This window comes from Phalacrocorax aristotelis, chromosome 16, assembly GCF_949628215.1.
Source record: "Phalacrocorax aristotelis chromosome 16, bGulAri2.1, whole genome shotgun sequence".
In the NCBI taxonomy this organism is placed as follows: domain Eukaryota; kingdom Metazoa; phylum Chordata; class Aves; order Suliformes; family Phalacrocoracidae; genus Phalacrocorax; species Phalacrocorax aristotelis.
This window is the reverse complement of record NC_134291.1, coordinates 12,373,615-12,396,381: the sequence shown is the minus strand read 5'-3', so window position 1 is coordinate 12,396,381 and position 22,767 is coordinate 12,373,615. Positions and strand designations below refer to the sequence as shown.

General features: G+C 49.5%; 1 protein-coding gene across 8 annotated transcripts in view; it reads right to left on the bottom strand.

Annotated features, from left to right (window-relative positions):
* The window catches only part of TNRC6C (trinucleotide repeat containing adaptor 6C), a 110,671-nt gene extending 99,216 nt beyond the window's left edge, over window positions 1–11,455 (bottom strand). For all 8 annotated transcript variants that reach the window (XM_075111278.1, XM_075111282.1, XM_075111283.1 and 5 more), the window contains exon 1: window positions 10,322–11,455. The gene's annotated coding sequence lies outside the window, so the exon portion shown is untranslated. The remainder of the gene's footprint in view (window positions 1–10,321) is intronic.
* Window positions 11,456–22,767: the final 11,312 nt, after the last annotated feature.

Sequence of the window (22,767 nt, the reverse complement as noted above, 5' to 3'; positions counted from 1 at the left end):
GGTCCAGAGTTCTTCCCCAGTCTTCCTGGGACACAACACACAAAAGAAAACAGCTCTGGAATCCAGTAGCTCAGCAAGAAAGAGCGCAGCACGTTTGTTTCTCACCAGATTCTATTTGCTATTTTCTTTTCTGCAAACACTTTAGAGGACAAGAGCCCTGTGCCAACAGAGGCAAAGCCCCACACTGACAAATTGTTCAACTAACTACCATCAATCAGCTGACACAGAAGCAACTTATGGACAAGTTTTGGCTCAAATTATTTAGCTGGACTTGAAGAACATGTCAGAGGAGCACTGCTTCCTGGGGCAGCGGCACAGTATGAAGCCAGGAAATAGGAACAGGAGCAGCAGCTCCACGGGATGTTTTGCCAGACACCACAGCCCGGGGGCTCTCCGTGGGACACAGGCTGGAGGAGCCGGTCAGCCGTCACCTGCCCATCAGTAACAGGGTCAGGAGGGATGATGCATGCTGCAGGACAGAAAGCTAGGAACACTGCTTCCGTGTAGCATACCTGCATGCCCTTCAAGTAAGCACAGCTAAACCTTTATGCTTCTTGGTTAAGAAAATTAAAAGGAAGCTTGCATAACTAAGATGATGTACGGTTTTGCCTGTAGAGATTTCCAACACCCCTAGCCCTCCTTTCCCCCCTTCCATCACAGTCACATGCCCACACTCAACTACTTCTGACCCCAATCACTGTTATCAGCAGGTAAAAGCACATTCAACTCGCTTACTGCAGGAGCTAAAGATCAGGCTGTTACTCTCACACAGGTCAAGCTAGATGATACAGCCAACAGGATCAAAAAGCAGACAGCAGAATTTATACTGAAGACAAATATGTTTATGCTGCTGCTCTTGTGCTTATTCTGGGGAAAAGGTGGTGCCAACGTATCTTCAAGACAAGACACCCAGCCTACAGCAGCCATGGCCACACGCACCTATTGCCACTTTCATGAGTGGCTCCAGTGTGATTAAAAACTCCAGGGAAGGTGAGGTATGGAAGAAATACCTCTCCTTTAGGCAGAAATCCTGCCACAGGCACAGTAGAAAAACGCATATGCACTTCCCTCACTCCTACCCACAGCAGGGGAACTGTACCAGACAAGTCTAAGAATAACACCAAGACATACAAGCAATGTAGCGAGTCGCAGCAGACAGGTTACCAGACATGCACACGTCACTCACCTTAAATACAGCCCCACCTATCTGAGATGATGTCCCGAGGTCCCCTCCAGCCTGAGTTTTCCTATGATATTAAAACCATTTCAGAGATGTGTGGCAAAAGCCTACAGAAACCAGAGCCTCTAGGAAGATGGCACCCTGTACAGGGACTGGGCCCCACTCCCCAGGTGTCACCCCAGAAGGCACAAGTGGTGGGGCAGTACAGAACACTCCTGCAGGCCCAACCCCAGGCAGCTCATGGAGAAGACACTGGGATGGGGGAGTAAGAGGACAGTGGCCTCACAGGGAGAGTGTGTCAAGATCTAGAATTAGGAAAAAAAAAAAAGACACGGTTGCTCATGCTGCAGAGTTCAGAACAGTACTGCAGAGTACAGGCCCTGCCAGCACCACCAGCAACAGTAAGGGGATGCACAGTAGAAGACGATGAATGGCACAAGGTGTCCGAGGTGCGCATAAGCTAGGCTAGGGTATACAGGACGTAAAGAACAAGATGCTCTCCCCAGTGCACACATGCTGCCTTGGAAAGCTGGAGTTGCACTACATGGGCATATACGACCTCATTATACTTGCTCCCAGATACAGACAGAAGTTTGGTGAATGCACGGCTCCTGACATAACAAGGCAAGATAAGAGGAAAAAGGAAAACAGGTGTCAACAGAACTCCTTGTTGTAGAAACCAGAAAGGAAATAAATTTAAAGGGAATATGAAGATGGAAACTTATGCTTTTGTAAAATGTTTGTTCTTTTAGAAGATTTCAGAATACACAAACCTGTAATTTCCTTCTTCTGCATTTTTAAATTTGCTGCGTGAGCTCACTGAACATTCAAGTTGTTGTCTTCAAGTTTTCTAAATACCGTTCTATTTAAAGGCACTGTGGATAGGGAATTCAATTTATCAAGTGAATGAAAGAAGAATTCTTAGCAGGAACCCTGGTGAGCTAATCAAGAGTCACAATAAAATGTCAGGGGTCCTGGAATTCTCTGCAGGAGGTTAACACCAAATCTGATCCGAGTCAAGGAAGACAAAACATACTACAGACTAATAAACTGTACTAAAAGTTGTGCACTGCAACTATGTTAAAGTTTAAACACAAATGACGAAAATTACTGAATTCTTTTGTGCACATTTTGCACATTCTTAATGTTTAACTACAAAAATCAAAACACTGCCCACCATGATCATTTAATTCAACTTAAAGATAATACATTCTGAAGCAATTTAGATTTTGTTCCACTGCATCTTCAGCTGCAATGCTGTTCTAAATAGCAACATAACTCAAGTGATATAAGAAATACTTACAATACTCTGTACTTATCTTTAGGCTGGAAACCAAATCCACAAAATTCAGAAGATGACTTACTCTATCATGCAAATTAAGGAAAGGTCCAAGCTAGTATTTTTCCCTCCACAAATCTACCAGAGTTTAAAAGATTAACTCATCAAGTTAATCAAGTTCCATTAAATTCATCAAGTTTCAAAGTTCTCCGTTCCTCCACTTCACTTTCCACAGTAAAAGCACCTGGACACCAGTTCCTGCCAATAATACATTAGAATATCAGAGCCACCATCAGAATGGGCCATCACCCATTTTTCAACTTGGCAAATGAATAGTGTCTCCGTGGGGGGAGGAGAGGCAGGGTGGGGGGAGAGATGGGGAAAGGAAATAGCCATAAATGATCTTCCAGGACAGGAAAACCAGCTGCAGTAAATACCACTTTGGAAATCAATTTATAGTCAATTATGATCTTAGTAATAACTATTTTATGCCTTCAGTTAGTCCATGAAACGCCATGAGGAGCAAATATTCTCAGAAATATATCCAAAATGTCTCCAAGTATGTTGTGTGATGAGTAGATGCAGACAGAATTCCAGAAAGGTCAGCTCTTACTTTTTGGGATGCTGACAGGGGGACAGGGGAGGGATGGGGGTGGGGGAATCACAATTTCCATGCTGCTGGACTATCAGAGTGTAACAATATAATCCAGATAAAATAGATTGTACCTATCAGGCTGGGTTATTTGCTTCAAAAGCATGGGGCTTTGTTGTCCCTGCAATATTTAACCTACAAATTTGCAAAGAACATTTCGTCTTCACAAATGCAAGAAAAATTAAAGTTGAGTGTCTTTTTAAGCAAATAATTATGTCAGCATCCACCCAACACCTCAACCGTTGCTCTACTCAATTATTACACATTTGTGTTGTAGCACAGTATAAAGACTGACATCAGTAGATAATGCACTTGTGGTGCCCAATGAGACTTACTTTACTTGGATCGTTCTTTTCAAAAGTGAAGGACTTCTAAAACTTTGATTAGAAGAATAGAAATAGTAGAAATCACACATTCACCAAGCTCCAGTAAGTCCCATATAATAACATCTTTCACCAGAAACAGCGCTGTTAATTCAGAGACTCTCCTCAATAGCAGGAGTTCTGTTACTGTGGCAGACCAAATTTAGTTCCACCACTGGATCAGACAGCTGTATTTCATGACGATCATACTAGAAAATATTAAATAGCGTTTACAGACTGCTACCATCTTTGGTAGATTGCTCTTCTCCTTCCTTATCAGAAGATGCTGTATTTTCCATATTTATTTTTTAAAGGCTTAAAAAGATAAAACATATACATCTATAGTTTACATCAACTAATGTTATGCAAAGAGAAACCAAATAGTTTCACAAGCAGGAAAATGAAGAGGTATGTTATGAACAGATGTGATCAGCACTCTTGTGCCAATAGGCTATTTTTCACTAAAGCAAGAATGAGGTACGATACTGTGCACTTACAGCATTACAGCCATGACACCGTAAAGAGACAAGAGCGGTTAGATTTGCAGAGATGTAACATCTTCCATTACACAGCCAGGGAGTAAGAGACAAACTTTCAAATGGAGCATCCATTTCAAAGCTGAAAGGGGGAGGAAGGAAATCAGACAACAAAACCATTGGGAGCAATTCTCCTAGGTTAGGTACGCTCATGCAATTGATTAAAAACAGTGAGAGAAGAGGAAAGTTGAGACCTACAGGTAGAATGAATGATGTTAGCAGAGGGACAATGAATGATCCTACTCCAGACTGGCTTTGGTCATACGCTCTGCAAAGAGTCTTACTTAATTTACACGCATGCCATTACGCTATGCTTGCCACGCTAGTAAGATTTTTAACTTCATGTTCCATATGAAATATCTTCAAAGCTAATATGAACACACAGCGAGTTCAAGCAGAAATGTTACAAGCAATGCCAACCACCTTCTGTGGTCTTCTGTGAATGACCTTGTAAGAAAATACACTGAAACGGCAGTCAGCACATTATACATCTGTACAGTTGGGTGTGGGGGGTTTTTTTGCATTCTCACCGAACTGCTTCATTTTTCTATAATGGTTTGTGTTAAAGCACTGGGCTGATGCTCTTTTGTTTACCACTAACCAGCTACTGTTTAAAAACAAGCATGTCCATTGTCAAACCAATGACATTAGCACCAGCCATGAAAACATTTTGGAATTCTGAAGAACTAAAAGACCCGAGCGTCCGAGACTAGAGTACAACTGAAAAGCAGACTGACACAACACAGATATCTGGCTAAGCTTAAAATAGACTTGGCAGAAGTCAGTTTGAACTAACAATCGATACGTGTCCGTACTGACCACCCAGAATGGTATCCGAGCCACAGTGAGCACTCTCAAACAAAACAAAAAGCTCTTCCACTTCTCATCGGGAAGTCTCGCAAATGCCGTACAAGAGAACTGTGAACTTCAAGCAGAGAGCACAGAGACAGCACACGGGAAGGGAAAAAAGGAATGGGAAGAAAACAGCACATCTAAGAAAAACCAGATGTGCCATTCTAGGAGGTTGCTCTTGACGAAGGGCATAACAAAGGCACTACCCACTACCGCTTCAGAGAGTCATGACGGGAAAACATGCATGGACCCATTAAGAAGAAGCTGGGGTGGGGGGCAAAAATGCATCTGCCTCAGGAAAACACCCATGGACATTAAATCCTTCATAGCCCAGGGTGTTTTTTTCCTTGTGGTGGAAGGGGGTGAGTGTTATCTTTTTGTAAATGAGCCTATCGCTGGTAGCTGCATGATAACTATTTTGAGACCTATAAACATATTTTTCTCTGGGGCTCAATTACCACAAAGGATGCCAATCGACTTCACCTGTCATTTTTTCTCTCAAATAAAAACAAAAATTAAAAAAGTCTCATTCTCTAGCAATTCAGAGCTTACTGCTAAAAAAGCCCGAACAGCCAAGGGATGAATATTAGCTATTTTTACAGCAAAGCAATAAGCAATCGTTAACATCTCATAAGCTCCTAAAACATAGAATTTCCTTATTGAAATCTAAGTAAATATGCACCTAGTTTGCAATTTTTTAAATGGATGTACATTTCAAAACACAGAAGCAGCAAGCTGCAGATAGCTGTTTATTACAAATGACTTCCACCTCCACAGCCCTCAAAGGCAAACTATAAAGCTGTGTGCAAAGCTAGACAATCTGGGCATCCAGCCATAAAACATCACTGCTGCAGCACAGATAACTGTTCTCACTCTCAAGCCATCCTTGGCTGTAAACCCACAGGGAAGAGCTCCAGAAAGCAGACCTCACTACTGTCAAAGCTTCTAATATTTTATGAGCTTGAATTACAACTACATTCGAGACCTCAACACTGAAAAATTACAGTGCCGATTCATATCCAGGGCCAAGACCAAAACTAACTCGGATTTTGATGCTTGGTATCCTGAAGCATCAGCCTTAACAGCTAGTTATTTTACAGATGTCTTCAGTGAAAGAAGCCCTTTTGTTGGGATGGAGAGAGAGGTATGTCACACTTACAAAAAGAAAAAAGAATCAGATGCATATTTTAAAGTACTGCTGCATTTTCCACAAGTGATACGGTCGCTGATAAAATCTTACAAAGCACAGTAACTACTCTGTGCAAGAATGGACAGTTTGTTATGATCAAATTCAGACATTTTTATCTTATGCAGGAGATTTTAACATATTAGGGACAAGGTAGGAAGCTGCACAAATAAAGTTGCAGAAAACAGAGCTGTAACTGTGTATAGGAACCCATAGTAAAGTTAATCGTGATTAAGTAATTTTTAAATAAGCATAAGTACATCTACATCTGGTAATGAAGATGTAGAACCAAGCCATGCTTTTGGTAGCCAATTTTCACAAATAGCTCAGATTCCTAAAGGAAGATCAAATAATACTTTGACTCCTCTGCTTTCATACATTAAGAATAACCATCTTTCATTTTACCACTAGCATTTACCAGCGAAGAGACTGTGCAGAGTGCATAGATCATTTAGTAATGCAATCTACTGTCACTTCTAGATCATCTCCCCATTCAATAAAGTACACTTCTCTTCTAAATACTATTTGCCCTGGCTGATATCTTCATAATACAGCTGAAAACCTCAAGCCATTATCACTAGAAAGCATCAGCTGATCCTAAATTGGCTAGACTGCAGCGTCACAGGCATTTAAGAGGTTTCCTTATCATTCATCTTTAATACTAAGGGATCGACGGGCTCCTACCTGCAGCTTCTAGGCCAAAGGGAAACCTTTTAATGGTATTACCATTATCTTGTAATCTGAATTTTAAACAATTAAAACAATAGTGCTTTTGTGTTGCACATCTCTACTGTAACCAAAGACGATAAACTTCTAATCAGCGCTGATGTTCAAAGTCACATGTCAAGCACCGACTCTTAAAAAGAAGCAATATGCGTTCTCCATTTAAGTTCTATACCTTCAAAGAGAAGCAGCACAGGAACAGGCAGCAAGATACAAGTGGTCAACAGAGACTGGTTTGTTTACTTAGGAAAGGTTCAGCCGTTTTATTTTTAAATCCGCAGTTCTCACAGTCAATACTATCTAGCAATTCTTTCCAGATGAAAGCCTCTTTTTACGAACGCAAAGGATGGCTCCTCCCCTGACCTCCTCCTTCGGCTTGTTTTGGAAGGGGGCCAGATGACAGCATTTGGAAAAGCCATGTTTATCTCGGCAAGGCCAGCTGCTAAGTTAACATGTTACCCGTTCCCACACACACCAGCCTTGGTTAAGTCTTAACAGCTAAAACTGAAAGTAAACGCTGTTACTAGGCTTTTAACAACAAACTTACACGGACCAGAAAAGGTATCTACATCACGCAGAGTACCTGAATGGGCTGGAAAAGCATAGGTCATTTTGAGTTAACAGCAGGCAATAAATCCCTTACATGAATAAACTTTCCTGGCCTTTCTGAATTAAGTGAATGGAAAGCAGAGAAGTAAGAGGTTTTATTTCTAGACTCATGCAAAGCCATACTTTCCATAAGGTGGCCATTCAGCAACAGTTTGCTTCACAACACAAAGAGATTATAGCCACTGCTTGACAAAACCTTTAACTTTACCGTGTTTTATTGCTACCCATCTCAGCAAGGTATGGAACTTGGGAGCTTGGAGAACTTCAACAAAGGATCCTGAGGTTAAAAGTACTCTCATGCCCCATTATGCTATTTCTCATATTACAGAAATGTCATCCTATTATTTTGCCAAGTCTTAAAAAGCTCTTTTAAACAAAAAAGGATAGATTTACCTTCCTTCCCTTACACATCTGCAAAAGATCACGAAAGCCATCAAAAACATAGTTTATTTTGATATGAAAGACAAACCCCGGGAAAAAAGCAATTAAGCCAGAGAGATGGATTTCTCATTCACACCAGCAGGCTTCAGCGGGATTTGTAGTGGCAGGTGAGGTAAACCTCATCCCATTCACCGGTAATGAGAGGCAGAGCTTGGAAGATGCAAACGCACCCCTGCCTGGACAAGAGGGAGAACGTTCAAGACACCAAATGTTCTCAGCACCGAACCGGGGCCCGAGGGCAGCGTTCCGCCACGCTCTGCGCTGGCACAAACGGCGCAGACCCAGGCGCCCCACACGCCCCTTCGCAGTGAGTGGGACTAACGCCCTGCAGCCATGGCAGCCTAATAACTAAATAATCCCTGCGCTGTCATAGACAGAACGGCATACACAGAATACACAGACCGACCGTATACAATACACTACTCAGTTCAAGTCAGCTTTTGGTCTCATGCGCACCAATACCTAAATTTGTCAATATGAGGATCCACACAGAGAACAGAAACACTAATAAATCCTAAGTATTTTATGCCGCCATCCAGAAGGGCTCTTTAAATAAAGAGGTTAGCCTGCCCGGTTTTTTTTTTTTTTTTCATTACGAGAAACAAAACATTTAGTCAAAAGTACAGATTATTGCCTAAAACACAGCTCCTACTAACGTGCCTCGCTGTTGCCCTGAAGCAAGCCCTGCTCCCGGGCACGGCAGCACTGCTCACCAGGGCTGAAGCCAGACCTGCTCCACTGCACAAGCTCCGTGCCCGTCGGAAGAGCTCCGTTCTCCTGCGAGGGCAAGGCACGATCACACTCCTGCTAGTCCGCCAAAACAGCCGTGGCCGCCAAAAAAAGTTCAAAGTAATCTGATTTGCTTCACAGACTCAGTAGTCACAGATTCAGAAGCAACAAGGCTACCCAATACCGGCGCGTAACGCAGCCGCCGCCATCTCGCCCCGAGAAGCAGTGTTAGCCCTACGAATGCAAGCGCAAGCCCCCCCGGCCACCGCAGCCCCCCTCGCCAGCTGTACACAAGTCTGCCACGGACGCGTTAGCGCTCGGGAGGGGATGGCAGCGGCCGGAGCGCGGGGGGCAGCGCCTCAGCACAGCATCTGGAGTTCGCGGGCATGCTCAAGCAGCCAGGCGGGTCCCCGGGGGCTGGCCGAGTCTGAGGAACCGCAATTACGGAAACCTGCGTGATTTGCTAAACACAGGCTGCACCCACCGCAAGGCACCTACTACTTCCCTGGAATGCGGGGGGGAGGGGGCAGCACTCGTGTCTGTGTTACCTTGAAACGATAAAAAAGAAATATTCGATAGGAAACTGCATTTTAATTCTCGGTCGCAGGTGAATCCAAAAATCCCACCCACTGTATGCAATTAGGGCCAGACTGCAGAGAGCTGCTGCCTCCCCGAGTGCCGCCCGCCGCAGCGCGGCTCCCCGGCTTCCCCGCACCCCCTCGGGCCCCCCCCCCGCACCCCCCTGGTTTCGGGCTCTGCACCAGCAAGCAGCCGCTAACAGCGGTTTCAATTACCTTACCTGACCTGATGTCCAAAGCAAGTTTCAGTGTATAAATTAGCTAAGTTCGCCAGTTACATGCATGTGCATACGAGAGGGGAAATATGCAACAGACGCGGCTATGACGTACTAAAGATTATTTCTAAATTTAAACCGGCTGTTACATTAATAAACATCTTCCCACAGATACACTCGAGTTATAGGAGAAAATAAAGTAGCCACAAAGTAAGACCAGCAGTATTATATTTAATGGAACGGGGGGAGAAAATTAGTTCAATAAATCCCGTAATTGGACCTTCAACTCATTACATATTAAGAAGATTAACCTCTGACACAAACTTGTGATACAAACAAAGAAGATTCAAACAATTAATAAACTTCCAGCGCTTCAAGGTTTCTCAGGTTAACGACTGGGCCCTCCCCATCTGCCGCTCCTTCAGCGCCCGCTCAAAGGCGTAAGCCGTGCCCAAGGCCCTCCCGCACCGGCCGGCGTCCCGCGCTCGCACGGACATCCCCGAGCGCTGTGGGGGACTGAGGAGCGCCCCACAGCCTCGTTACGGGCGGGAAACACCAAACCCGGTCTAGAGATCCGACCGCACCCGCAGCGCTCCGCTCGCAGCCCGCCTGCTCCCGAGGCACGGCCCGCTCCCGCGCCGCCAGCCAGCACTGCCCGCCCGCTCCCCGGGGGCTCCCGCACCTCCGGCCCGCTCCCCAAGCACTGCCCCCCAGGCGCTCCCGCAGCGGCTTTGTGGGTCAGGAAAAGCTACGCAGGAAAACACCGAATTACTCCTCGCATGTGAAAGATATTCCGGCAAGTCTTTTAAAGAAAAGAAAAAAAAAAAGAAAAAAAACCTGAAAACACCCCAAACGGCTCTGAAGTGTGTTGCGTTACTTGCTTCCGACTAATCAACAGTTTAAAAAAAAGGAGATTTTGCGTTTAGAGTGGTGAGAGAAGGAAGTACGCCCCGGCTTAGAAGCCACCACCCCTTCTTACCTTTTAGTCTTTTCTTTATAGGGCTCTTTGGCAGCTTTCGGTTCAGTCTTGCTGTAAGGAAACGAGAATTTTGTCTACTGTGTCGGGGTCTTTCTGACGTGTTCCTTTCTTATTTTAATGCCTTTATTTTTAATAAGTGTACCCGTAATTTCACGAATCTGAATACGAAAGAATCTCACACGGCCAAAAAAAAATTAAGTTTTTTCGTTGCCGTTTGTTTACCCCTCCTCAAAAAGAAAAAAAAAAAGTCTGCCACACAGGATAAGAAAAAACCAACAGATCAACAGGAGAACACTATCCAAGTAGAAAAGCAAAAAGCTTCAGTGTTATCCAGCCCAGAGGAGAAGTGCAGCAAAGGCAGGTCCAATTCCAAAACAAGCTTTTGATTTCCAGTGAAGCAAAAAAAAACCAAACCAAAATCAAAACCCAAAACGAGACCAAGAAACCAGGACAAAATACACCTTGAAGTCCCCAGCTAAATTTTTGCACGAGTGTGTCTTAAATGCAAGTTTGTTTTTATGTGTTGCAGCAAAACCCACGAAAGCCAGGATTTGGAGTCGATCGGGATGAGTTCGTGCGTGTGTGTCTCGATGGGTTCTCAGTCCACATGGAGGAGCGTCTGAGGGGGGTTTAAAAAGTGCAAATTAAAAAGAGAAACTGGGACCCAGGGCACAGTTTTAAGATGGATCCCCCCTTAACGAGACCAGCACAAAGACGCCGGGTGCCGCGGGGGATCCCGAGTCTCGCACGGGGCTGCGGGCGGGAGGAGGGCCCCGCCGAGTCTCTAGCTCCGTGGAGCTCCGCGGCGGGGCGGAGGATCCGCGGCGGTCCCGCGGGGGAGGAGGATCCGCGTCCCTCGCAGGGCCCCCAGCAGGACGATCCGGCAGCTGCTCGGGCGGGAGGAGGATCCGGCAGCCGCTCTCGCAGGAAGGAGCGAGCGCGGGGAGGGCCGCCGAGGAGGAGGATCCAGCAGTCTTTCACGGAGGGGGGGGACGCGGCGGGGGAAGCGGGGAAGCCCCACAGTCTGCCTGCCTGGCTGGCACCGGGGATCCGGGGGCAGGAGCAGAGGGATCCCGCGGGCTCCCCCCCGTCTCCTCCGGAGAGCTCCGGGCGGGGGAGGGGGACGGCGGGAGGCTGCGGCAGCGGAGCCCCGCGCGGGGGGCAGGGACCCGGGTGCTCGCGCCCCCGGAGGGAGGCGGGAGCGGGGCAGGCCGGGGGCCGAGCGGCAGCGTCTCCCCGGGGGGCCGCGGCAGCGCCTGGGGCAGGTCGGTCGGTCGGTCAGCCGGGCTCGCTGGCGGAGGCTGGGCTGGGGGGGGGGGGCCGCAGCGCCGCGCTCCGTCTCTCCCGCTCGCTCTCGCCTCGTCCGCTCGCAGGCAGGCGGTGCCGGGCTCAGCGCCGCCGGGCTCAGTGCCGCCGGGCCGCTCCCCCGCTCCTCCGCGCCGCCGCCGCCGCTGCCGCCACCGCCACGGAGGCCGCCGCCGCCGCCGTCCTCGGGAGCAGAGCTGCTGCCACCGCGGCCATTTTGTTGCTGACTGACAAGAGCCGCGCCAGGCAGCGCGAGACCGCGGCAGGCTGCGCCGCGCGCGCCCCCTCCCCGCGCTGACCTCAAACAGGAAGTCTGGCCCCCCCGCCCCCTCCCCGCCGGCCCGCGCGCGCCCACGTGACAGGGGAGCCCCCGCCACATGCAAATGAGCGCGGCGGCCGCGGCCAAGGAGTGGCGGGGCCGCGCGCTCCGGGCCCCGCCCCCCCCCGCGGCGGCGCGCGCTCTCCCACCGCGCGCCCCGCGGGGGGAGGCCGGGGGGGTTGCTGCCCCCCTCCCGCGAAGGGGAGCGTCGCCCCCCGCGGGCGGGTGTGGGTGCCGTCGCACCTCCCTGCAAGCGAGTGTCCGTGTGTCTGTCCGTCCGTCCGTCCCCTCCGCAACGGCTGCCGGCGCAGCCACCCCCTCCCCTGCGAGCACACACCGCGCTGCAGAACCCCGCCGGGGGGGGGGGGGGGGGGCACGCGGCGGGGGGGCACGGAGCGGCGGGGGGTCCGCCGGGTTGCGGGGGGGCACAGGGCCCTGCTGCACCCCGAGGGGCCGGGCGGGATCCTCGCGGCCATACCCGCACCCCGCCGGCACTGTGTGTACCCTGGCACGTACGGTGGGACACGCGTGCACGTGTCTGTGTGTCTGTGGGTCGACGCACGCGTGTGCACGCGTGAATATACACCCATAGGCGTGCGTCCCCTTGGGTGAGGCTGTACCTGCAGCCAAGGCCTAGCGCTCCGCAACCGCGTCGCGAGCAGCCGGGGTCAGCCGTCGCGGGGACGCCCGTCCCTGCTGGTGCCTGCAAACCCCGTGTTTCAAACGAAGTTGTGGCTGGCCAGACCGGGGGGGCCGCCAGCAATCCCGTACCGAGGAGAGGGGAGGTGGAAGCGCAGCGTTTTGGAGGGCTGGTTCACCCCCCGCGATAACCACGTTAGCTGTCTGCAGGCTTGAGAAAGTCAGGATCTATTCTCAAAGTGCCACGGGAAGAGTGCAACACAGAAATGAGTCATTTTAGCAAAAAAATTATTGTGTTTAGGTCGTTCAGCAGATCCTTTCCGGATCTCTCTCCTCTCCTGCTCCCTCTCCCCCTTCTGCAGCAAACATTTTGGGAACTGCAAGGAAATCTAAAGCCTGAGGTCTTTATTTGCGCAGGCCGTTCTGCTTAAATATTAATTGAATGTGGGCTACAGAGCAGGGTGTTTACTGTTGCAGGTGGGGTGGCACACGCAGCAGGAGATGCGGGAAAATACAAGTACGGTCCCCGTCCGAGTCCTGTTCAGATTTCTGATGCCGTGCGCCAAAGCCACCCTGCCAGCTCCGGCGCCCGGGCAAGCGGCAGCAGGAGCCCAGAGCCCCTTGACCACTGGAGGGAGCCCATATTGTGCCAGAATGCAACAGAAATACTACGTGGAAGACAAAAAAATAATAAAATATGAAATAGCAGATCGTCGCAGTCAGAACAAAGTGTCCGGGTCAGACCGTGATCTATACGTACGCCAAATGTTATGAAAATCGGCTGTAGATGGCCCATTGTACCTCATCAGCACAAAGAAAGGAAAAAAAATATTAAGAACAAGGCTTTTTCCCCCCCCCACGTTTTGAATGTCAGTCTGGCACCTTTCACCAGGAGTGAATTCATGCACCATGACGGCGGCAGACCTGGATGACAGTGAAAATGCCCTCGTGCTCCTTGGCTCGTGCAACGTCACGAGCAGCACTGGCGCTGCTGCGGGAACAGCCAGCGCAGCTCCCGCCCGCGCTCCTTAATGTAGGTCAGTGCCTACAGACTCCTTCCCACAAAGACTGCCCCAGAGCAGCAGGAGGTTGCCACACTGCTGCTTTCGAAAGAGCTTTTGCTCTTCTGATAAGCCAACAACCCCAAGCAAGCAGAACAGACAAAGCCCTTTTCGCCTGCGTATGGGACGAGCGTCCCCATACTGGTAACGCACCTACAGGAGCTGCCCTAGACCAACATCTCTGCTTGGCGACTGCACGCAGGAATATTCCTGGTCAACCGCAGCCCTAAACTGTGTTGTGAATGTGCAAATATAAGTAATTCAAAACACACTTTTAACACAAATATTTCCAAGAATGGTTGGCTCTGCAGAGTGATGCCAAGTTGCTGGAGACCCTCAAATGTCAAAACGGAATAAAACTGAAAGTGATTTGTGTATTAACATGTTTTCTTGGCCCTGACAAAATTACCATAAAAAGCATGACGTAACCTCAGCCGCACAGCCACAGAGAGCCCGCTCTGTTTGATGCCCATGGTCTAAAACACTATCCATAACGGGTAAAAACGCATGCTAGTAAATCATTCCTTTCTAACCTGGGCAATTTTACCATTAAAAGCAGGGCTTTATCCAGTGCAAATTTCTCGGGTTTTTTTTCCGCCCGCTTTGGTCCCCCTCTGGGGTTTTGCCCTCCTGCTCCCCAGGCTGTGCTCCCTGGGAGCCTGCAGAGCTCCCCGGTGCATTTGCAGCCCCAGAGCTGTGGGGCTGAAGCTTTGCAGCGGCTGGTGGCTGCTGGCGCCACGCACGGTACCTCTGCCCCCTAACGCCCCCTCGTCCTGCGCTGAGCCACCGTCGCAGGGCCCTGGCGGGGCCCAGGCTTCTCCTCGAGCTTTGTTTTCCAGAGCTGCTCTGGCTCCGGCGTGGGAGCCATCGTTTCGGGCACCCACTGCTGCCTTTGAACTCTCTCCTTCCCTCCAGCGCTCAGGTAGTCTTTTTTTGTCACAAATGAGTAAGAACAGATGTGATCTAGTGTGAAGGGAAGGAAAAGGGACATACGATGCCAGTGTTTCCTTGCTTGCAGAGGAGGAGGAATTCCTGCACTTGCACCGCTGCCTTGTAGACCTCAAATTCCTCAGTAATCTCATGTCTCGGCGCTGTGACCAAAATGTTCACAGGGGGCTGGACATGTTGGACGGATGGACGTGAGTGTGGGGAACCACACAGATATGGTGTTACCTTTGCTGAGAGTGACAAAGCTAAGCTAAGCAGAGGCCTTCATGCAAAGTATTCCTCCCCTTTAGACTTCGCACCCCTGCTTATTTTTCTGTGATCCAGCCAAGTACCAAAGCAGGTCAAAATAGTCACCAAGCACTTCTTTCCAAGCAGCAATGAGCACACACAACATTAATCTCAGAGCCTGACACCAGCACTAGCCATGCTTTAATGACAAATGCAACCTCATTCCTTGAGGAGAGTCTGGTCTCTGATGCTGAACAAGAATTCCTGGAGCCCACACAAGGTGAAGGTACACCTCAAAAGCCCTCCCTTGTCTGAGCAGATGCTCAGAGGCAGGGTTTATATATGGCTGCACTGGGAGGGCGGGATCCGGGACACAACAGGCTCTTCCACAGGTTCCAGGGGGTTATGGATGTGCGAGACACTCGCATTGCACCCATTCCCTTCGAAGGATGCAAACACATCCCTCCTCGGCCACCCTACAACAAACGGCATCTTCAGGGCGAACACTTAAATGAGCTTACAGGTCATTCTTTTTATGGAAAAACTCGTTTTAATACCTTACATTTCTCTCACCACATTTTTACGCAAAAAGAACAACTGTTCTTTGCCACTGTGGTGGAACCATGCCCCAATGAGAGACAACCGCGTCGGGGTGGTTGTATCCAGCTATGAAGTGTCCTCTCCGTGCGCTGGCCCGAAGCGGAAAGGACTCCTGAAAACACGGTACTCTGGGTTCCTCCCGATCTCCGGCACAGACCTTTAATATCAGCAAACCCACTGCATCGAGCATCATGGCAGGTGTCGGAGAGCCCATCTAGTACCCCTAGGTTGGGTGAGCTGGTTCCTCTTTTTTCTATAACAACCCACTACTTCAAACACTTGCCCAGAAAAGGTAACATTTGGATTCAATTCCGTCCCCAACCTGAGAGACTCGAACCTGTATTTCCCATGAGAGAGATGTAGCATGATGCTAAACAGCAATCTCGTAAGGGGGGAAAAACAAGGTCTTTTTTTATTCTCGCTCTCCAAGCAGAGCTATTGTATAAACAAGAACACAAGTGTCCTGAGGCCAAAAAGCAAGCAAGAAGCGCATGACTCTCTTACCCTACTTGCCACAGCACACAGCAGCTGCGATAACATGTTCTGCTTATTACCAATGGCTGTTTGACATTAAATACATAATCTGCCCTGAACAGAGGGGGCAGAGCCAGGACTTGACCCTATACTTACCCTATAGCTTACTCTGGTGGAGAGGAAGCGGTGTTTTAGAGGTGGTAACGTGTGAACGCAGCACCCCCGAATTAAGTCTAGAGGCTGGAAAAATGTGCAGAGATGCATCATGCTCCTGGTAGTAAAAGTGTTTCTAAGAATAGGTTTTTTTTGCTCTGGTTTTTACCTTCATGGACATAATTTATTGGTACAAGGGGGTTGGAACAAGCAGAGGGATGACACAGACTATTCTGGTGGCACAGAGAGTGCTCGTCATCCAGGCTTATCTGCAGATGTTACAGAAAACCCACCACCGAGTGTGCAGAACCCCAGTGAAATACTGAAGTTATTACATCTGGCACTGGCAGGCTGATGGGGGGACACCGAGCCAAGTGTCTGTAACAAAAATCCTGCAGCAGAAAGGGAAAAAAAATGATTACCCAACCTTTGAATGAACTGGGAGGAAGGTGTCGGTGCTTCTTTGCTGAAAAGGCCTTTCAGAAAAAGTTTTTTCAGAGTCTCCTTCAGATTGTTGATTTTTATTTTCATCCCACACAGAGCCCCATGGAAAGCACTGGAGCTGTTTTCCTGATGTGCTCAAAACAAGATGCTTTTGGTTTTCCTACCTATTTGCAAGTCTCTCATCCTGATGGAAATAAAGCCGAGTTGGCGGCAGCCCACAAAAAGGCTACTTTGCTGTCTGTACCAGCCTGACCTTCTTTGACATGGGTAGCTTAAACAGCTGCACCAGAACGGAAAACCCAAGGGGTGAAAATTCTTCTGAAACACGTGGTAGGGAGGAGAATATCTTCTAGCACCCCGCCAGCTATCAAAACAGCAGCTAAAGAACTTGCAAATACTTAAGGAAAAAACCCAGAAGAAACCCAAGTCCACTGTCCCTTTCCGCCCCTGCAATGCCAGCGGCAGCCGAACACCGGTTCGTTAGCACAGCCTTTGGTGGGGTTTTGCAGCAGGGCTCCGTAAATGACACATCTGACCTCAAATGCTAGCAACGAACCAAGCCCACACGTGACCTGGGTCTCCTGCACGCCTGGTGCGGGGCTGCTTTGTTCCGCACCCGCGCTACCAAGCGCAGGCGTCGCCTCTCCCAGCGCCTCCCTTCCCCGGAGCTTCTCGGGGCAAACCTTGCCAGAATGGCAAATGCTTACGGCTGCCGCTTGTTTCTAAGCAACTGCTGGGCTCTCTACTTCAGCGTCCAAGGCAAAAATGAGTTGTTGTTGTGGATTCTTGAGCAGTTTTCATGAGACCAGGCGATGAATCCAATGGTAAAAGACCTTTTCCCAATGCCCTGGCTAATGATCATAGGAACAATTGGACCCCTCTAAAATCCCCCCATATTTTTGGAGGACCGTAACATCCACTTCTTTCTTTCTTTGATTAAGCTGGGGAGAGTGGCTGCTGCCTTCCATCCCACTGGTAGCAGAGAACACTTTCAAGGGGGTTGATTCCAATATGATGTACATTTCTTGCCTGCCTTGGGACCTTTGGGTGAAAATGCTCCGATGTGATGACTATTATTCTGCACAGACTTACCAGGTATCAACACTTGGGGTTGGCTTGTACATAGGGCGGCTTCTGTATTCCTGACAGAGCTGATAAGATTTATCCCTGGGGTGAGGAGGTGGGAGAGAAAGAATTGCTTGTGACAGATACTAGTCATGCTGCTTAATGAAGTTTTGCAAGGTGGTCAGAGACAGCAGGATGGGGTCAAACAAGGGAAGGGCACGCTGCTGGAAGCTGCAGTCCTGAGTCAAGACCTGGCTCCTTCCTCAGAGCCTGTCACTCTGCCTCCTGCCCAGCTGGCGGAGTCGCTCAGATTGCAAAGAATTTATTGACACCCACCCACCATCCCTAAAGTTTTATGGCAATATAGATCCATTAGAAATCCATTTTACAGAGGTATTAAAATAACGAAGGTGAGAATTAAGAGAGCAGCATGCTCCTTGGAAAACCCGCTGGTCATAATATACTGCTTTAAAGAAAGTTATCATGCAGTCCCCTTAAAGAAAGTTATCAATTAGTCACCATATCAGACATGGGAGAATTGTTCCCTGAAGAGGATTTCAGGAGGCAAGCCATTGACTAAGTGATGAATTTATCACTAGGGGTTGCATGGCTCCACAGATTAAGACGACACGGCACAGAGGACTCAGAGAGCAGACCGGGAGAGGTTTGGGGAGGCTCTTTGCACTGCGCAGGCATCGGAGCAGGGCGAGGGGCCCACGCTGCTCCTGGGCAGGGCCACGGCACAGTCGGGGAGGAGATGTGACACCGGTGGGGTGGATTGGAGCTCCCACTTGTCCGGCCGGCTTGGACAGCTGCCTGTACGTGCCCGCGAAGAGCCGCGGTCTTGGCTTGGGAATGGTACCTTGTGCTTTCCTTCCCCCACATCTTCCCAGACCACTATAACACGCTGTGTAAGAGGAAAGCACGATGGATTTTCAGATACAGATGCCCCACTGAAACCAGGGGACACCAGGGCCAATGGAAAGCAGCCACCGGTCGGCATGCGCATAGGGGAGGCTTGTCTATCCCTGTGGCTGAGCTGTGAAATGCCCTGGGGTGACCCAATGGACAGCAAAAGCCGAAGCCAAAGTACAAGAAAACGGCATCCACTGGGGCCAGTGGGAAGACTTTAAAACAACATTTTTATACCCTGAAAGTGCTCTGGCTTTCTGCTCTGTTCAGCACTCCCTTGGCTCCCCGGCAAGCGTGGTGCTTGGATCCGTGTGCCAACAGACTCCCTCCATCCCAGCTAAAATCTTCATTCCAAATTGGCTACAAGGATTAGTTTTTTTCCATGTGTTTTTTATATTGTTTCTCCCATGGGCACTGGGAGAATACAGTATTCCCCTACAGGAAGCTGCTGTGTCTGTGCTGGTCCTCTCATGGTGAAGGGACCAAGCGATCCGGCCACTGGGATGTCCCTTTCCTCTACAGACATCCCCTCCACAATGTGCTGGAGGATGCTGCACCCCAGAGGATGCCTGTCCTACTCGCCTGCTGCAGCTCAGATGTGCGGTTCAGATAACTGAGCGTGGGCAGAGGAAGGAGCTACTGGGAAATGGCTTTTCTTGGTGGACAAACATCACCTGCTAATGTCACATGTAGACATGATGAGTACACGAGCCCATTCCCATCCTGGCAGTCTGGGGGGCAGCGCATAAGAAAGAGGGTTGTAGTATGAAAAGATTGCGAATGTTTTCTAAACTTGTGGGAAAACATGGTACTTCAGTGGAATTGGAATAAACTCGTAAAATACTTTGTTTCGATCCAAATCTATATTTCAGATGGCAAAAACATTTTGTGAGCAAAAAGCTGCCCTCCTCTATTGCTGCGTGGCTAAAATGGCTCCTGGGGTGACTGTGGGCAGTTACCGGCCGCCCACACCTCACTTGGCTCAGCTGAGAAGCTCAGCAAAGCCGTGACAAATTGTTAAGCTCTCCTGAGATAAATAATCACAAACAAAAATATTTGTGTTTACTGTGGGGATTTGTCTGTGCATAATTACGCATTAGACATTACGAGGACTACAGGAGAGTTTTACACATGTAAATATGTTCAGTTAATTAGACAGGACTGCTTTTGGTTTGTTTCTTCTCTGCAGTCTGATCCCAAAGTCATCAAACACTCCGGGATCATGAGTCGGGTTGAACAAGACACGGGGGGAAAACAATTCTCTGCCTCCTTGTAACGCAGCTCTGGTTATCAGTATATATTCCTTTAAAATACTTCTTGTAGCTTTTCTGTTAAAGCCTCGAGGTGCTTCACACACAACGCAATGCAACCTTCACACTGTTCTTTCATGTACATGTCTTCAAGGGCAGAGTGAGATGTATTTCTCAGGTAATACAGTATAAGACGTTTTTAAGTGCAGTAGCTTTTAGTAATCTTCTAGCATCTTCTCCTACGTATGACAGAGTCTATTAATGTCATTTGCATGAGAAGTACACAATAAATCATTCATGCACAGTTTAGTACAGGTTAAGTGTAACAGCCTAACAGTGATTTTCTGTAAGAAAATCAGAGCAGCTCATCAACTGGTGTAAATCAGCCCTGCTCCGTCAAAGCTACTGAGTCACACAAACTAATCGCTTGGCCCAGGGGAGAGCTGTAGGGAAAAAAAGCACCAGCGGAAGAGCACAACTCATGCCACACTTGAAGAACTTTTTAGGAGAGCTTCTCTCCTAAAAACCTCTCCGAAAGGAAAATCCACAAGCAGCAGGGCCAACACAGCCTGGCTGGTCCACAGGCATCACTGCTTCAGTGAAGCTCCAGAGCCACCACTTGGCTCTGCTGCCCGCAGGCTACCGGAGGGTGAGGGGTGTTTTGGGGGAGCCAGGCAGAGGGCAGGGAGCCCTGCAGGAAACCTTTGGCTTGCCCCGGCTGGGAGAGTGCAGAAGGATCAAATTCCCCAAGAACCTGCAGCTGTCATTTAGACGAAAGCCTTAAAACAACAGCAAAATGGGATTTTAAGACAGTCTGGTGTCCAAGCATTTACTGATCTCCGATTCACTGGCTAGTTACCCTCCACACCTGGACCACGGACGTCCTTTGCTACCGGGAGGAGGCCGTTACCTGCCCCGGGGCAGCTTGGCGCGTCCCGCCACGGGGCTGGTGCGGCGCGGGACGGCTGGAGATGCCAGCTGGGGTGGGGGGGGCCACCCTCCTGCGCCCAGCAAGGTCCCTTATCTCCGGAAGGGAAAGGAAATTCCTTCGCCGTGATGTGGAATTTGTCACCGGCTCTGGAAATAGGCCGTGTGGGCATGAGGCGCGCCAAGGGGTCCCTGGAGGGGGGTGGTTAACGCTTTTGTGCTGGAAAAAGCCACGTCGTCCTTCACCAGCACTGATAACTTATTGTCTGTCTGCAGGCGTAGGCACTGAGCGTTGCAGCTTTGCTGAGGCGGGAGGTGAACGCGAGTGCAGCTTTGCTGAAAGATGAAGATCTTTCTCCTCCCCCCTCCTTTCCACCCCCCCCCCCCTTTTTTTCGGTCTGGTTCTTGTTCTCGCTGCAGCAGCGCGTGGGACAGAGGCTCATTGTTCCGCTGCTCAGGAAACATGCTGCAGGACTGATCTTATTAGCGCTCGGGCCGTGCCTGGGCCAGCCGGGGAGGGGCCGCCGGGCACGTCCTTGGGGCTCAGCGCGGGGAGCGGAGGGGGAGGCAGCCCGCCTTCCCGGCCGCCTGCGCCCGTTCCGGACACTTGGCATCGCTTGCCCAGGGCCTGAGTTTTGGTTGCAGTTTCAGGGCTTTGCTCGTCCTCAGTGCCCTGGAATTGAGCGCCGGGTAGTTCAGGTTGAACGGGAAAATTCAACGTGAAAATGTAGAGTGCTGCATCCAGGATCTCTGCTCTTGGAGCAGGGAGGTGCTCTAGCAGGAGTGGCAATACTGCAATGGCAAGGAATAAGCATAAACAGCTCGGTTGGTTTTAACCTGATTTGCCAAAGAAATCAAGCTCGTGTGGTCTTGCTGCCAGTTTCTTCCCACTGTCCTCCACTCATTTTGGAAAACATCATTTACTGTGCTTGACAGAGAAGTCAGGAAGATGTTAAGACCCTACAAATTTTGCATTTATGGGGAAGAAGACGCCAGGAGGGTCCCCACTGAGATGCAAAGCGGTGCGCTGGCGATGCTCCTGCTTTGCTGGCAGCCATCCGGGTGGCTCCGGGTTGCTCCGCATGGCCCCGTCCTGGCCGTGCCACCACTTGCCCAGAGGACGGCAAGAGGAGATGTGGGTGCTGGAGCTCTTCCAGCAGGCCAGAGAGAGGGGCTTGTGTCAGATTTGGAGGAAGGGCTTAATTTATCCCGCTGGTTCCAGAACAAATTCCTCAGAAGTTACCTGAAAGCTCAGAACGATCAGGCTGACATCACCCACGTGGATGGTGCCCTCCCATTCTCCAGTAAAGAGCTGGCACTGGCACAAAAAGCATCGCCCACAAGTCTGCCCCATCCAGCCCAGCTGTGGGTATCAGCCCCACACTGGAAGAGTCGCGTCTTCCGAGGGCATCTTGGTCCCTGGTGCCTGCTCACTGCTTTCCAGTTTTGCCGCCTGTGGCCACGGCGGGAGCACTTTCCGCCTGAGTCTGGGACAGCAGCAGCGGGCACAGAGGTACCAAAGAGATGGCGGCACTGCCTGGGGCGTTGCCTTTACAGGTCAGGACACAATCAGGATCAGGAATATTTTAGTCACTCTGATTTTGCTCTTAAACGTGATTCCCATCAGGCGGTAAGGACAGGCAACGCAGCACACTGATCCTGGGGAACGTCTCCCGTCGTTCCTGAAGACCCAGCCCACCCACGGGCTGCAAGGAAGGACTGTGTCTTACAGACTCATTTTTAATGCAACGGCTGAAATCTGAGTTGCTCAACTCTGCTGGATCTCAGCAGTGTTGAATCTTCTGAATACTCAGGTACCAGAAGGAAGTTGCTCGCTCCCAGGCTATTTATTTATTTGTTACTTGTAAAGGACATCCTTTTGAATGCACTGGCTAAATAAGAACTAATTGTGTTAAAAATTCATGTTAACGAATGCTGTAAGGAGTTGTCTTAAGGGAAATAAAAGGGAAAAAGTCTTGGGCACTAATGATTACAGCAAAACCCTGATGTTAGGAGGACTTTGTCTCTGTGGAAGCAGGTTACACATCTTTTCCGGAGGATACATGCCTGCGTTGCAAAAGGTTTATTTTGTACTCTCTGAAGTGGTTAATCTACATGCGG